At 45.7% G+C, this 14,561-nt stretch overlaps 1 long non-coding RNA gene across 1 annotated transcript; it reads left to right on the forward strand.

The window, feature by feature from the left end:
• The first annotated feature begins 3,699 nt into the window (after positions 1-3,699).
• On the forward strand, positions 3,700-9,146 carry LOC143982834 (uncharacterized). The gene is made up of 4 exons (XR_013274518.1): positions 3,700-3,961; positions 6,886-6,907; positions 8,416-8,710; positions 8,873-9,146. It is a non-coding gene; the product is annotated as an uncharacterized LOC143982834 (long non-coding RNA).
• The last annotated feature ends 5,415 nt before the right edge of the window (positions 9,147-14,561 follow it).

Genomic DNA, 14,561 nt, shown 5'->3' on the forward strand with positions numbered 1-14,561 from the left:
GCTGGACATCGTCAGCTGAACTCAGCTGCCTCTCTCTGCCCGTCGCCTCCGCAGGCCTCACAGCCTCTTAGGTCTCACTCTCTGGGCCCCGGCTAATACTAGGTGAGGAGCGGAGGAAACTGACTTTCCCGGGGAGGGCAAGAAGATAAGCAGGCAGGGATTTGAGCCAAGGCAGAAGAACATGTGAGCGGAGCTGAATGGGCATATGCCGGAAACTGAAGAAATAGTCCATCCGCTCTGACCAGCACATCATCATCAGAAAGGGGCAGAGATAATGGAACCCCCCCCCCCACAAGCTAGTAGGAAGGGGGGGGGGTGTAATTCAGATTTTTTTTATTCTGCAATGACTGTGTAAGAAAATTGCCCCAGCTCCTGTTGATGTCAAATCCGGGGACAAAACCGGGGGCAGTGTCCCCTGAAACCGGGGACATCTGGTCACCCTACTGTAATTGCTCCCCCCACCTGCCACTCCAATCCCCATGCTGTCTGGGTCCCTCTGTGTGCTGGGGCTTGTAAAAGAAGTCCCCATGGTACCCCCTGTCAGCTGGAAATGATGTCCGGGTGTGAGGCAGAGGGAAACCCAGGCACAGCCTCCTAAACCCGTACTGTCCAAGTCAAAACCAGACAAGTGGCAACCCTATGTACACAGCTGGTGTACAGAAAGCCCCCCAAAAATGTAATGTCCTGCTTGTGTAATGGGCCAATTGATTTTCCCAGATGTCTACAATGCATATAGGTCAGATTTTAGGTAAAGAAAATACATAAATTGTTGAGATTCTCCCAAAAGGGTTAATCACATCTAAAAGGATGTTGACACCACAACTTTCCTCATTAGAACACTACAAGTATATTAGCTAATCAAAGGGTAACTCCACTTTCGTGGGGGGAAAAAAATTACCAAAACAATCATATAGCTTATACAATTGCTACATAACTGTATTGTAGTTGAATGTGATTAAAAAATACCTTTCCTTTTCAATCTGCGGTGCTGTAATTTTTGGTAAAATTCAGTGTAATATGGCAACCTAGGGGTTAATCACTTCTGAAGGGATGTTGATGCTGCAGTTTTCCTCATTAGAAGATTGCAATTCACCAGCTGATTGATAATGAAAAAGTTAAATATCATTCACAATGGGTACTCAATACACAAGCAGCGCTTTCCTTCAGTGCAGAAACAGGTAGAATACTGCAACAACGTTTGTTGCATGCTATGCACGTAGATCACCCAGAGGGGAATTTTTTTCTTAACTAAAGTGGAGTTATTCTTTTAGGATATCTTGGTTATTTCAGAAACCTACCAGAAGGTAGAGAGGCAGGAAATGGGACTGATGGTTCGGTGTAGTAGGCCACATAACTGTGGGACATGCCAGAGACTGCACTGAGACATGAGGGCACACAAAGTGCACTAGGAGTTGCCAGATGATACAAGGTTCTCTTGGGTGCAGTGGAGTCTCTTAGATGGCACAGGATGTTCAGGGATCCTTGGATAACCAGAGAGTGCAGAGGAGGCTCAAGGCTCAGGTAAGTACTGTAGCAGGAACAGGAAGGGATTCAGCAGACTCGCAGTAGTGTGTTGCTCAATTGCTAAACCACTTGTGTTGCTTTTCAATTTAAAAGCTGCACCAATCTGTAATCTCCTTTTTGGCATTGGCACTGATCAGGAGAGCTATCTTCTGATTGCCATAGCATGGGCCCTCCAGGTGAAACTAGAGAAAAGATCCAGAGCTGGATCAGAGAGGAGGAGAGTGTGACAATATCCCAAAAAATCTAACCCTTATAGAAAATGTAATGATCAAAATTGGCTCTATGATTATGCTGCAAACCTCATCCATATCACACTGACCTTTTCTTGTGTCAAGATTTTTACAATGCACAAAAACTCTGTGCCTAAATAAGAGCAATGGGATTTTTGATTTCACCCTTAGGTACGCCTAAGAGTGAAATCCCAAAATTTAGCAGCTAGTTCACTATTGCACGCAAAAAAAAAAAAAAAAATGGCAAAAACGCATAAACCAAATTAAGGCTGGGTTTACATGTCTGTGTGGCAGGGGTCCGGTGCGTTCCTGTTTCAGGTCTGAATTCGGACCTGAAACAGACCAGAAGACGCACAGAACTCCTGTGTAATTCGCACCACAACCGCCGCTTTGTGAACCGGCTCTGTTGAGAGAGGGTCACAATCTCCTTATGCACAAATTGGATGCAGAGAAAATCACATTTAGGCTGCTTTCACACTGGGGCGGGAGCAGCGTCGGCGGTAAAGCGCCGCTATTTTTAGCGGCGCTTTACCGTAGTTTTAGCGGCCGAAAAGGGGTTAAACCCGCCCGCAAAGCGCCGCTGCAGCGGCGCTTTGCCGGCGGTATTGCCGCGGTGTCCCATTGATTTCAATGGGTAGGAGCGGTGAATACACCGCTCCTTCACCGCTGCAAAGATGCGGCTAGCAGGACTTTTTTCACCGTCCTGCCAGGGCATCGCTCCAGTGTGAAAGGGGCCGGTTTTTTTCAGGCGTTACACAGGCGCTATTTTTAGCGCTGTAACGCCTGAATACCGCCCCAGTGTGAAAGCAGCCTTAATTAACAATAGTGTGAACTCGGCATAAAGTGCAGTGCTCGTAAAACAATCAAAACCTATATTAATTTCTCACCTCTACATTTTGGTGCAACGACTTTAAGGCTGTCTAATGATTTACACATGTCCAGCAAGGGACGTTATTGACATGGAATGAGAGTTCATCAATATTCAAATTTCAGATCAAAATGTTCACATTAAAGTACCGCTAAGACCCCTTTCACACCAGGGCGTTTTGCAGGCGCTATAGCGTTAGAAATAGCGCCTGCAATCCGCCCTAAAGAAGCTGCACCATTGTGTGAAAGCCCCAAGGGCTTTCACACTACAGCGGTGCGCTGGCAGGACGTCAGAAAAAAATCCTGCCAGCAGCTTCTTAGGAGCGGTGTGTTTACTGCTCCTCCACCGCTGCTCCCCATTGAAATCAATGGGGCAGTGCGGTAATGCTGCCGGCAAAACGCCGCTATTGCGGCGTATTGCCGTCGGTTTTAACACTTTCGCGGCCGCTAGCGGGGGGTAAAAGCGCCCTGCTGGCGGCTGAAATGCGCCGCAAATCTGGCAGTAAAACGCCGCTAAAAATAGAAGCGTTTTACCGCCGACGCTATCAGCGGTGTGGTGTGAAAGGGGTTTAAAGGCACTTTTTGGGGGTTTTTTCCTGTCCCATAGCCGTACTAGGAAGCAATTTATTGTGTTCTGCTGACGACCCAACACTAGGATTTCCATCTACTTTCCACAGTAAACAGGACAAATAGATGGGGTGAATGTCCATAATGGGGGACACAGACCGCAACAAAAAAATGCAGGTGTTCTAATCAGTCTCCATTCCAAAACTTTGGTGACACGTCTAAGCTGAACACTGGAATAAGTGAATATTGTCCAAATACTTCAAGATCATTCAGATTAATAGGATTTTGCTAGAAATCATTGAAATACAATGTGGAAGTGAGTATTTGTTTTATAAATTTTGACCAAAGATGTTTAATTGTGGGATTCAAGATTGCTTAAAGTGGTTTTCCAGCCAAAATGTGACTTTTTAAATAAAAATAACCTATCATACACTTATCATACACAAGCTTAAAGCATTCTAGTAAAGTTAGTCTGTAAACAAAGGTCCGTTTTGTTAGGTTATTACAGCATTTTGTAACTTTATAAACTTGCAGCAGACTGTGGCCATCCTTGGTGTGGGCATCTGAAGCCAGACTGTATTTCTTCCTGGATCTCAGCCTTGCAAATCTCGCACATGCTCAGTGCTACACAAGCAGTGAAATAGGTTTCAGGTCAGGTTTCCATAGCAACGGCAGTGCCAGAGGAAGTTGCCGCCCCTTAGCTATGCAAACCCCTCCTCCCTCCAGGAACCAGGAAATATACTGCATTTATAACAGACACCAGCAGCAAAAAGGTAAGAGGCTTAAAAATATACTAATTGTAAACTAAATCATTTGCTTCTGTGCAGATATATCTACATAACAAGAGATATATATCTTGTTTTATATATATATATATATATATGTATATATATATATGTGTGTGTATGTATATAGATATATCTATATCTCTTGTTATACATGTATCTTATATATGTATCTCGTTATATATATATATATGTGTGTGTGTGTGTGTGTGTGTTTCTCTCTCTCTCTCTCATATATATATATATATATATATATATATATATATATATATATATATATATATATATATATATGTGTGTATATCTACACCCAGCGGCTACTTTTTTCTGTACAGCTTTTCATTAAAAAAATAATTGCAGCAACAAAATTAATATATGCGTTGTTCGATCACCACTTTGCTCACCCATTGCTGCCTGCCAGTCCCGCACTTACCCCATCCACGTCATGGCTACAGTGGCTTACCCCTGCATCTCCCCTGAGTCATGGCGTTTGCTGATTATCACGGCCAATCGGGTCTTAGGTAGGACTCCCACCCAGTTGTGTCTCAGAACCCTTTTCCCATGAATGACCAAGAGGAAATTAGTGTCACAATAACGATTTTAAATTTGCTAATGTCACACAAGTGGGTGGGCTTTGAGCACGGTGCTCTCTGCGCCATGGTCACCCTTTCTTGAAGCCTATTAGAGCCTTTGGGCTCTAATCCAATGCTTACAAAAATAAACAACCCCACGTTGTAATCCATGCATCCATCAACCTTCATGTAGATATAGGGGCATGGATATGGGGGTGTGGTGTGTTTGCCTCCATTATGGACCATTTGTTATGTGTGTGTTAAAATCCCTACTTCATATGTGAGTTCAGAGTTTTTAATGGTACAGATTTTAGAAAGGCAACATTTACTCAAATAACCACTATTTACAACCAAGGTATGCAGAATACCATCTCTTTATGCCCAACACATTGAAACTTCAAGCAGATGGGCTACAGCAGCAGAAAACCACACTGGGTGCCACTCCAGTCATCTAAGTACATGATGATATTGAGGCTACAGTTGTCACAGATTCACCAAATTTGGTCAATAGAAGATTGAAAAAATGTTGACTGGTCCGATGAGTCTCATTTTCTGTTGTAACATTCAGATGGTAGGGTTTTAAATTTGCATTAAAAAAAAAAAAGTGAAAGCATGAATCAATCCATCCTGCCTTGTATCACGGGGTTCAGGTTGGTGGTGGGGGTGTAATCAGGGCTGGTGCAAGAATTTTTGACACCCTAGGCGAAACCTCATTTTGCTGCCCCCCCCATTGGTTCTGCCCATGGCTCCACTGCCTTTGCAATATGTGACCCGCCCGACCATTACACACACACACTGACCCACCTACCTGACACATACACTGACCTACCTGACCATTACACACACACACTGACCCACCTACCAGACACATACACTGACCTACCTACCTATTACACATACACTGACCCACCTACCTGACCATTACACACACACACTGACCCACTTACCTGACACATACACTGATCTACCTGACCATTACACACACACACACACACACACACATACTGACCTACCTACCTGACACATACACTGACCTACCTGACCATTACACACACACGCACTGACCTACCTACTTGACCATTACACACACTGACCCACCAACCTGACACATACATTGACCTACCTGACCATTACACATACACTGACCCACCTACCTGACACACACACACATACACTGACCTACCTGACCATTACACACACACACACACTGACCTACCTACTTGACCATTACACACACTGACCCACCAACCTGACGCATACATTGACCTACCTGACCATTACACACACACACACACACACACACACACACACACACATACACTGACCTACCTGACCATTACACACACACTGACCTACCTGACCATTACACACACACACACTGACCTACCTGACCATTACACACACACACACTGACCTACCTACCTGACACATACACTGACCTACCTGACCATTACACACACCCTGACCCACACATTGAGCTACCTGACCATTACACATACACTGACCCACCTACCTGACACACACACACATACACTGACCTACCTGACCATTACAAACACACACACACACATACTGACCTACCTAGCTGACTTCTTATTTCCTGCACTACTCTTCCCCCCCCCCCCCCCCCCCCTCCCTCCACAGCTCGCTGTAGATAGTGATCCTCCCTCCTCCTTACTTCTGCTTCATCGATCATTACATCCGGGGCTCTCCTCAGCACTGGGCGGTGTTGCTCTGGTGTCGGCTAACAGATGCTGCACCTCTCGATGCTCTGTTCTCCACCGAACCCCCGCCCCTCCTCCCCACACACACACACTGCTGTGAGCTTTTACTCTGTGAAGACATTGGGGGATTGGAGGCATACAGAGGTTGTGGCTGCGCCCTGGGGGGTAGTGCGCCCTAGGCGACTGCCTACTCCGCCTAGTGGTAGCACCGGCCCTGGGTGTAATGGTGAGGGGTATATTTTCCTTGCCACACTTTGGACCCCTTAGTACCAATTGAGTATCATTTAAACACCACGGCCTACCTGAGTATTGTTGCGGACCATGTCCATCCCTTTATAGCTGCAGTGTCCCCATCTTCTGCTGGCTCCTTCCAGTTCTACACTCAAAACGGTGCTGTGAAAGCTGTACATAATAAAGTGTCCAGTATGTATGTATTTATACCTATACACAAACACTTTTTGTTTCATTATATGTGCGTTACTATACATATTATGTGTGTACATATATACGTTTTTTCTTTACTAACTATACAAAATATAATTTTAGTTATTTCTCATTTAACCCAATTTATAATTTTTTGTGATCTAATAATTTTTTTTATTCTTACATCTAACAGATCTTACTGATAAAAAATAATGGTAAGTAACTTTTTAAATTTCAAAAACAAACTTACGTTTATAATGTAAAAGTTACATGTCTCTACTTCGTATTGTAGTCATGCATGAGCTTGTTTGGCTGTGCTTCTCCCGTTTTCAGCTGGTCTGAAGTCCGCTCTCTGCTGACATCACACAGATCAGTCCAGGCACCGTGTCATCTCGACTCTGGAAGTCTGGATGCGCCAGGTGCTTGGACTGCGAGCCATCTCAGTGGAGAACCGCTGAGTGACAGGCAGTAGCTCTCCGATTGGCTTGGTTCTCACGGATCCCCCTTGGCGATGTTTGATCGCTCTATTCTCAGTGCAAGGCACCGGTGGACAGATGCAGCATCGGTCACATGCTGCATCCACCTTGGTAAGTATAACGTACAAAAAAAATCCACCACAATTCTCTTTTAATGTTTTTTTCAGTGTGTGCCAAAAAATAAATGTAAAATCCACAGCTACAAATACAGTAGCTGGTGACTTAATCTATGGACACTTACCTGTCCAGTGAGGCTGCAATGTCTTTTCAGATCAGCTGTTGGTAGCTGCCGCCACCATGACCAGTATGAGAAACTGGCATTGAATCCATTGGGATTCATGGTCATATCCCTAATGTGCAAGCGCAAATCATGATGCACTCTCCAAATGTCATGGGGGCAAAGGAGGGAGGTTCTAACGTTTGATGTACCAAACATCGCCTATGTCAGATTGAAGTGTAAATATGTACCTGTCAAAAACAGTTGTGGGAAGGCAGATAAGTGTAGCTATAACTCCAATTGGAGCCTTGCAACTTCACAGCTAGTTTCCCAATGTGCATGCTTAAACCGTGTTGCGCTTTGACAATGGAAATGTTGCATGTAAAGGAGGAAGGGGGAGACAAACCTATTGGACAGACCATTTCTCGTACCAATGTTGACTGTGAAGTGTGGTCAAGGAAGCAAGACAGTTAATTCATTGTTTGATTTTAAAAAGCCCTCATTTTATTGGCGTAGGTATCTAAGGGATGGGGTAGGTGAGAATACAGGAGGACATTGGATAGGGGGGGTTATTTTCTGAAGGCATTCCTGTAGGCATTACAAGTGCAATCTCTAAGTGTGTGTGTGTGTGTGTCCATAAAGAATTGTAAAATTGACAATGCTCTTGATAAGTAGAAAATATCTTTTAATGTAAAAAAATTATTATTAAAACATGGTGCAATACTGCCTCAGATTGAAGTTGAAACCCCCTCTGTTAGCAACTACATGGGAGAGTGTAAGCATTATTAGAAATAGCTTGAGGTATCATGAAGTGTAACATGTGTAATTATAAAATTAAATAAAAAAAGAACCATGATGAATTACTATCAAACATTATTTATTTAAATTAAAATAAAAAACATCTTTCTTTAAATACATTTTTGCCAAACAAGAATAAATATTAAATCAAAATTCGTAATAAAATTGATTTTATTTATTAACCTATAAAGGATAAATAGGTAAAGAAAATATTTTTGGGTTTATGCTACAGAGACAAATGTTGCTTGAGGAACTATGGTCACAATATACAGAGCCAGAAAACGATCCAGCGTTTCCATGTAATCCATTACAAAAGATTTTCATGCTTCAATCAACAGAAACTAAAGAGGAAGGTGAAACAGAACGTCTTGGGAATAGGAAATGGTGCAAGTGCAGAAAATGCATTCCAATATTACTGATAATCTATAAAAAAAGCCCAAAAAAAAAAAAAAAGTGATCTGTTGGCAGTGTATAAAAAAAATTATAATAATAAGCTGGTGTGGCGACATTCCTAGACTCCAGGACAGGTAAGTGTCCTAATATTAAAAATCTACAGCTGTAGTCTGTGTAGCTGCTGGCTTTTAGATTTCTGAAAAAGGTAGGCAGACCTACGATTTAACAAATTAAAAGTTCCAATATATAGTGAATTATTTGTTATGCAACTGTAATCATTTTTATTTATTTTTAAGACGATTGCGGAAGACAGCTTATAGAACGTTTACTGCATGGATCTATGGCTACTTGGGAAAGGGAAACCGGAGAGTCATCCCATCTTGTGCTGTTAATGCTGTACGAAACGCTTTGTTCCAGATCCCAACGATTCATGTCGAATTCATGTACTCTAATGCTTATGAAGCCTCAGAACTGGCCTTAGAGTAACATTCAATTTAAATTATTTTATATAATTTTTTTTACATTATGTTAAAAATGTTATGAAAAAAAAATAAAAATAGTAAAACTGAATGAGAATATGTATACCTTTTTTTCATTTTTTATTTTATACTTACAAGGTTGTTAGATACCACAAACCAGAAATGGATATCCTAGTTTAAATAAAACATATTCGGAATCGGTCTCCTCTCTTGTCTTCCAGTATCAAAGGTATAAATTGTTCAACCATTGGGCTGTGCATTTCAGCATTTCTAAAAGAAGTATAAAAATAAAAATGTAAACTCCATAAAAATTTGGAGAATTGTAATATAAGAGCACCTGGATCATAAATCAAAACGGTATTGTCTACAGCAGGGGTGGATCCAGAGCCTAGTCTCAGGAGGGGCACTGCCAGAAAATATGTTTTTTGGGGGTAAATTTATCAGGGAAATTGCTGGTGTTAGCGATTCAATCATCACGGCGCCACGGTTGTTATGGTGTCAGGATGATTGAAGCACATTACTATTATTACATTGTTATAAAAAATTAAATGGTTCAACTTACCATAATGCAGAATCAGTGGGAGCCCCGAGCGTGTCACCTGCTGCTGTCACCTGCCATTGCGGATTGTCACTTGCCACGTCGCCTGTCACCAGATGCAGATTGTCACGCCACCAGATGCAGATTGTCACTTGATACGTCACCAGATGCAGATTGTCACTCACCACGTCCCATGCCACACGTTGCAGAGTGTCACTTGCCACGTCACCTTTCACCAGCTGCAGTTTGTCACATCCCATGCCACACAATGTGGATTGTCACTTGCCATGTCCCATGCCACACAATGCAGATTGTCTCTTGCTCTGTCCCAGGCAGCAGATTACCAGTCAAGCAACAGAGAGATGAAGTAATCTCTCTGCTGCCGTGGCTGCCTGCACACTGCAGTGAGGGCGGAACTGCAGGGATGCAGGGCGGGCGCCTGGCAGTGAGAGATGTCATCTCTTTTCTCCCCCGCCCGCCGGCTCCCTGATTGGCCAGCAGACGCTCAAATACTGTCAGTGAGCTGAGCCAAGCCACCCGCTGTCTCTCAACAGAGCCGCCGGCTCTCTCATCCTCGGCGACACCTGCCCGCCCACTCACATTCTCGGAGGTGGCAATTGTCCCTTTTTTTTTTTTTTTTTTTTTAAGGCATTTGGATTGCAGATAGGCTTGTGTAAGCAGATAAAAGTCTGTTTACATATGCCGCTCTATAGAGGTGAATGGAGGGTCCTCATGAAAAACAGACAGGTAGACCTCATCGGACCAATCGTGTGAAAGGGGCCTAAGGCTGCTTTCACACAGATGCATTGTGGTTTTCTTACATCTCAACTGACCTTGATCTTCACTTCTTCCTCAGGATTCCTGCAGCTGGTTGTGGCTGTCCCCCATGTGGCTATAACTGGTGGCTGCTGCTGGCTGTCCTCAAGGGCTGGTACTTCGGACAGGTGCTGGTACTGCTGGCTCTTAGGTCTGATTCACACCTATGGCATTTTTTGTGCTTTTTGCAGATTTGCTCTACAGAACGTGTTCCATTTCAATCCAATGTTAAATGGATGTGGTGCAAATTTGCAAAAAGCACAAAAAAAATGCATAGGTGTGAATCAGGCGTTACTGCTGTTGGGCACTGCCTGCTGATACCACCGGCTGGTACTTGTACTGCTGGCTGGTACTGGTGGCGGTTACTGCTGTTTGATACTGGTAATGCTGCTGGGTACTGTTGTTCAAATTGTGGGTTCCCATGCGTTAGTGTGACAGAAAACAGAAGCATGCGGCTGCTGTAGAGAGCAGAAGCGATGCTTCATGTCATAGGCGGGAGTACATTTGGTATCACGCCACCTGAGAAGGAGCCAGCTGGCTTCCTCTAGCGAGGGCTCCATTCTTTGTGCTGATGCTCAAAGATGGAGGGTCGGGAACCCGCGATCTGGGCATGCTGACCCGACATCTCAGAGCAAGACATGGCGGGCCACATCAGAGTGCCAGCGGTTGGGCACCCCTCGAATAGCCCATTGAGCTTATGCGTAGAAAAAAAAAAAATTTTTTTTTATAGTTGTCACCACACACTTCTGTGATAAAAAGTGTGACCAGGTGCACAACAAAGACTAATAAATTTCCACCCAAAAATATAGCTCCACTCACGAGAGAGAGAGATTTGTTTACTTTCTGGTGTGATATAGAAATACTAAATGTATGTATTCTTAGTGTAACGTGACCTTAGATATAATCTGACCTATAACCATATATTTAAAAAAAAAAAAAAAAACGCACACACAAATGTATGAGAATATAGAATTTTATTGAGAGAGAGAGAGAGAGAGATCGAGAGATCGAGAGAGAGATCGAGAGAGAGATCGAGAGAGATCGAGAGAGATCGAGAGAGAGTATTATTTAGCTTAGAGTAATGAACCTTTTTCATACTATATTTCTTAATTTTTAGTTTTCCAAAATCATTTGGATCTTCAACCTAGAGGATTAAAATAAAACAAAAATTAAATTATGAATTTAATAAAAATATATACACATTTGTGAATAAATTGCATTATTTTGTTCATTGCTTACCTGTAAATGGCGTAGACCAAGTAAAGATGAATTTCTACAGTCCAACAGCTTCTGCAATAAAAATAAATAAATTCACTGACTATATTTCATCATTCTATGATAAGGGGATATAGAGACATAAAATCTATCTGCCCAGCACAGCACACGTCCCACCACCGCACATCTGACCCCACACCTCCCCCCACCACACATCTCCCATGTCCCCCAGCACAGCCCACCCCCCCACCACACATGTCCCCCCACCACACAGCACATCTCACCTCACACCACATATCTCCCATGTTCCCCAGCACAGCCCACGTCCCCCAAGCCCATGCCCCCCATCGCACAGCACATGTCCCCCAAGCCCAGCACATCTCATCGCACATGTCCCCCCACCACACAGCACATCTCACCTCACACCACACATCTCCCATGTCCCCCACCGCACATGTCCCCCCACATGTCCCCCCAACGCACAACACATCCCACCGCACAGCACATGTCCCATGTCCCCCCCATCGCACAGCACATGTCCCATGGAGGACAGTGTCAGTAGGGCAGAGGACAGTGTCGGTAGAGTAAATGGTGTCAGTAGGGCAGAGGACAGTGTCAGTAGAGTAAATAGTGTCAGCAGGGCAGAGGGCAGTGTCAGCAGGGTAAATGGTGTCAGTAGGGCAGAGGACAGTGTCAGAGTAAATGGTGTCAGCAGGGCAGAGGGCAGTGTCAGCAGGGCAGAGGGCAGTGTCAGCAGAGTAAATGGTGTCAGTAGGGCAGAGGACAGTGTCGGTAGAGTAAATGGTGTCAGCAGGGCAGAGGGCAGTGTCAGCAGGGCAGAGGGCAGTGTCAGCAGGGCAGAGGGCAGTGTCAGCAGGGCAGAGGGCAGTGTCAGCAGACTAAATTGTGTCAGTAGGGCAGAGGACAGTGTCGGTAGACTAAATTGTGTCAGTAGGGCAGAGGACAGTGTCAGTAGGGCAGAGGACAGTGTCGGTAGAGTAAATGGTGTCAGTAGGGCAGAGGACAGTGTCAGTAGAGTAAATAGTGTCAGCAGGGCAGAGGGCAGTGTCAGCAGGGCAGAGGGCAGTGTCAGCAGGGCAGAGGGCAGTGTCAGTAGAGTAAATGGTGTAAGCAGGGCAGAGTCAGCAGGGCAGAGGGCAGTGTCAGTAGAGTAAATGGTGTCAGCAGGGCAGAGGACGGTTTCAGCAGGGCAGCAGACGGTGTCACTTGGTGAGAACAGTATATATGGATGGTGTATGGAGGGGTGTGTATGTATAGTGTATGGTGGGGGAGGGGGTGTATGGTGAGGGGAGGAGGGTGTACATAGTGTATGGTGGGGGGAGGGGTGTATATAGTGTATGGTTGGGGGGTTGTATGGTGGGTGGAGGGGTGTATGTATAGTGTATGGTGGGGGGGAAGGGTGTATGTGTAGTGTATGGTGGGGGGAGGGGTGTATGTATATAGTGTATGGTGGGGGGGTTGTATGGTGGGGGGAGGGGAGTATGTATAGTGTATGGTGGGGGGGTTGTATGGTGGGGGGAGGGGTGTATGTATGTGTATGGTGGGAGGAGGGGTGTATGTATAGTGTATGGTGGGGGGGTGGAGAGGTGAGAGTACTTTGAAATCCTGACAATGAAAAAAATAAAATAAAAAATTACCTTACAAGCTGTGCTGCAGTCTTAGCGATCTTTGCCACACATTCCAGAGCAGCAGGGAATGGGGATGTTCCGCCCACCTCCTTGTCCCTTCTGCAGCCATCCAGAGGATTTGAGGAGAGCGCCATGGAGGCTCTGCCACATGTTCCCCACCACCACCACACAGCACACGTTTCCCCCTCCACCACCACCACACAGCACACGTTTCCCCCTCCACCACCACCACACAGCACACGTTTCCCCCCCACCACCACACAGCACACGTTTCCCCCCCCCACCACCACCACACAGCACACGTTTCCCCCCCCACCACCACCACACAGCACACCTTTCCCCCCCCACCACCACCACACAGCACACCTTTCCCCCCCCACCACCACCACACAGCACACCTTTCCCCCCCCCACCACCACCACACAGCACACCTTTCCCCCCCCACCACACACAGCACACCTTTCCCCCCCCCACCACCACCACCACACCTTTCCCCCCCCCACCACCACCACCACACAGCACACCTTTCCCCCCCCACCACACAGCACACCTTTCCCCCCCCCCACCACACAGCACACCTCCCCCCCCCACCACACACAGCACACCTTTCCCCCCCCCCCACCACACACAGCACACCTTTCCCCCCCACACCACACACAGCACACGTTTCTCCCCCCCCCCCACCACACACAGCACACGTCCCCCCCCCCCCCCACACACACAGCACACGTCCCCCCCCCCACCACACACAGCACACGTTCCCCCCCCCCCACCACACAGCACACGTTCCACCGCACAGCACACCACACACACAGCACATGTTCGTCCACCACCGCACAGCACACATGTCACCGCACAGCGCCCATGTACTTACCGCTGAGCAGTAGCTTGCTTGCTTCTTTATCTTCCACTAGGCAGGCTCTTGTTCTCCTCAGCAGCGGCGGCGACAACGAGAACGACGCTGCTGCTTAGGGTGATCACATGTCCAAACTGCCATTCAGGGACATCCCCCCATTCCCCCCTCCCAGCATGCATCAGTCGATGATGTCACAAGGGGTGGTGACATCACCGGGTGGCCCCGCCCCTTACTTATTTAAGAAATGACACTCACAGTTGGCGGGGGACCGTGCCTGAGAGTGGAGCAGGGTTTATGTGCTACTTAGTGCCTTAGATAGAAAAAGCATTTGTTTCATGTATGTGAGCTCAATATTGCAGTTACAGGCAGCCCCTTTGTTTCAAAAAGTGCAATTGTTCTTTCAATGTCAGGCTAAGATACATGAAACAAATG

Source organism: Lithobates pipiens, unplaced genomic scaffold (genome assembly GCF_037356315.1).
Source record: "Lithobates pipiens isolate NorthernLeopardFrog02 unplaced genomic scaffold, aLitPip1_a1.2 Scaffold_16, whole genome shotgun sequence".
Lineage (NCBI taxonomy): Eukaryota > Metazoa > Chordata > Amphibia > Anura > Ranidae > Lithobates > Lithobates pipiens.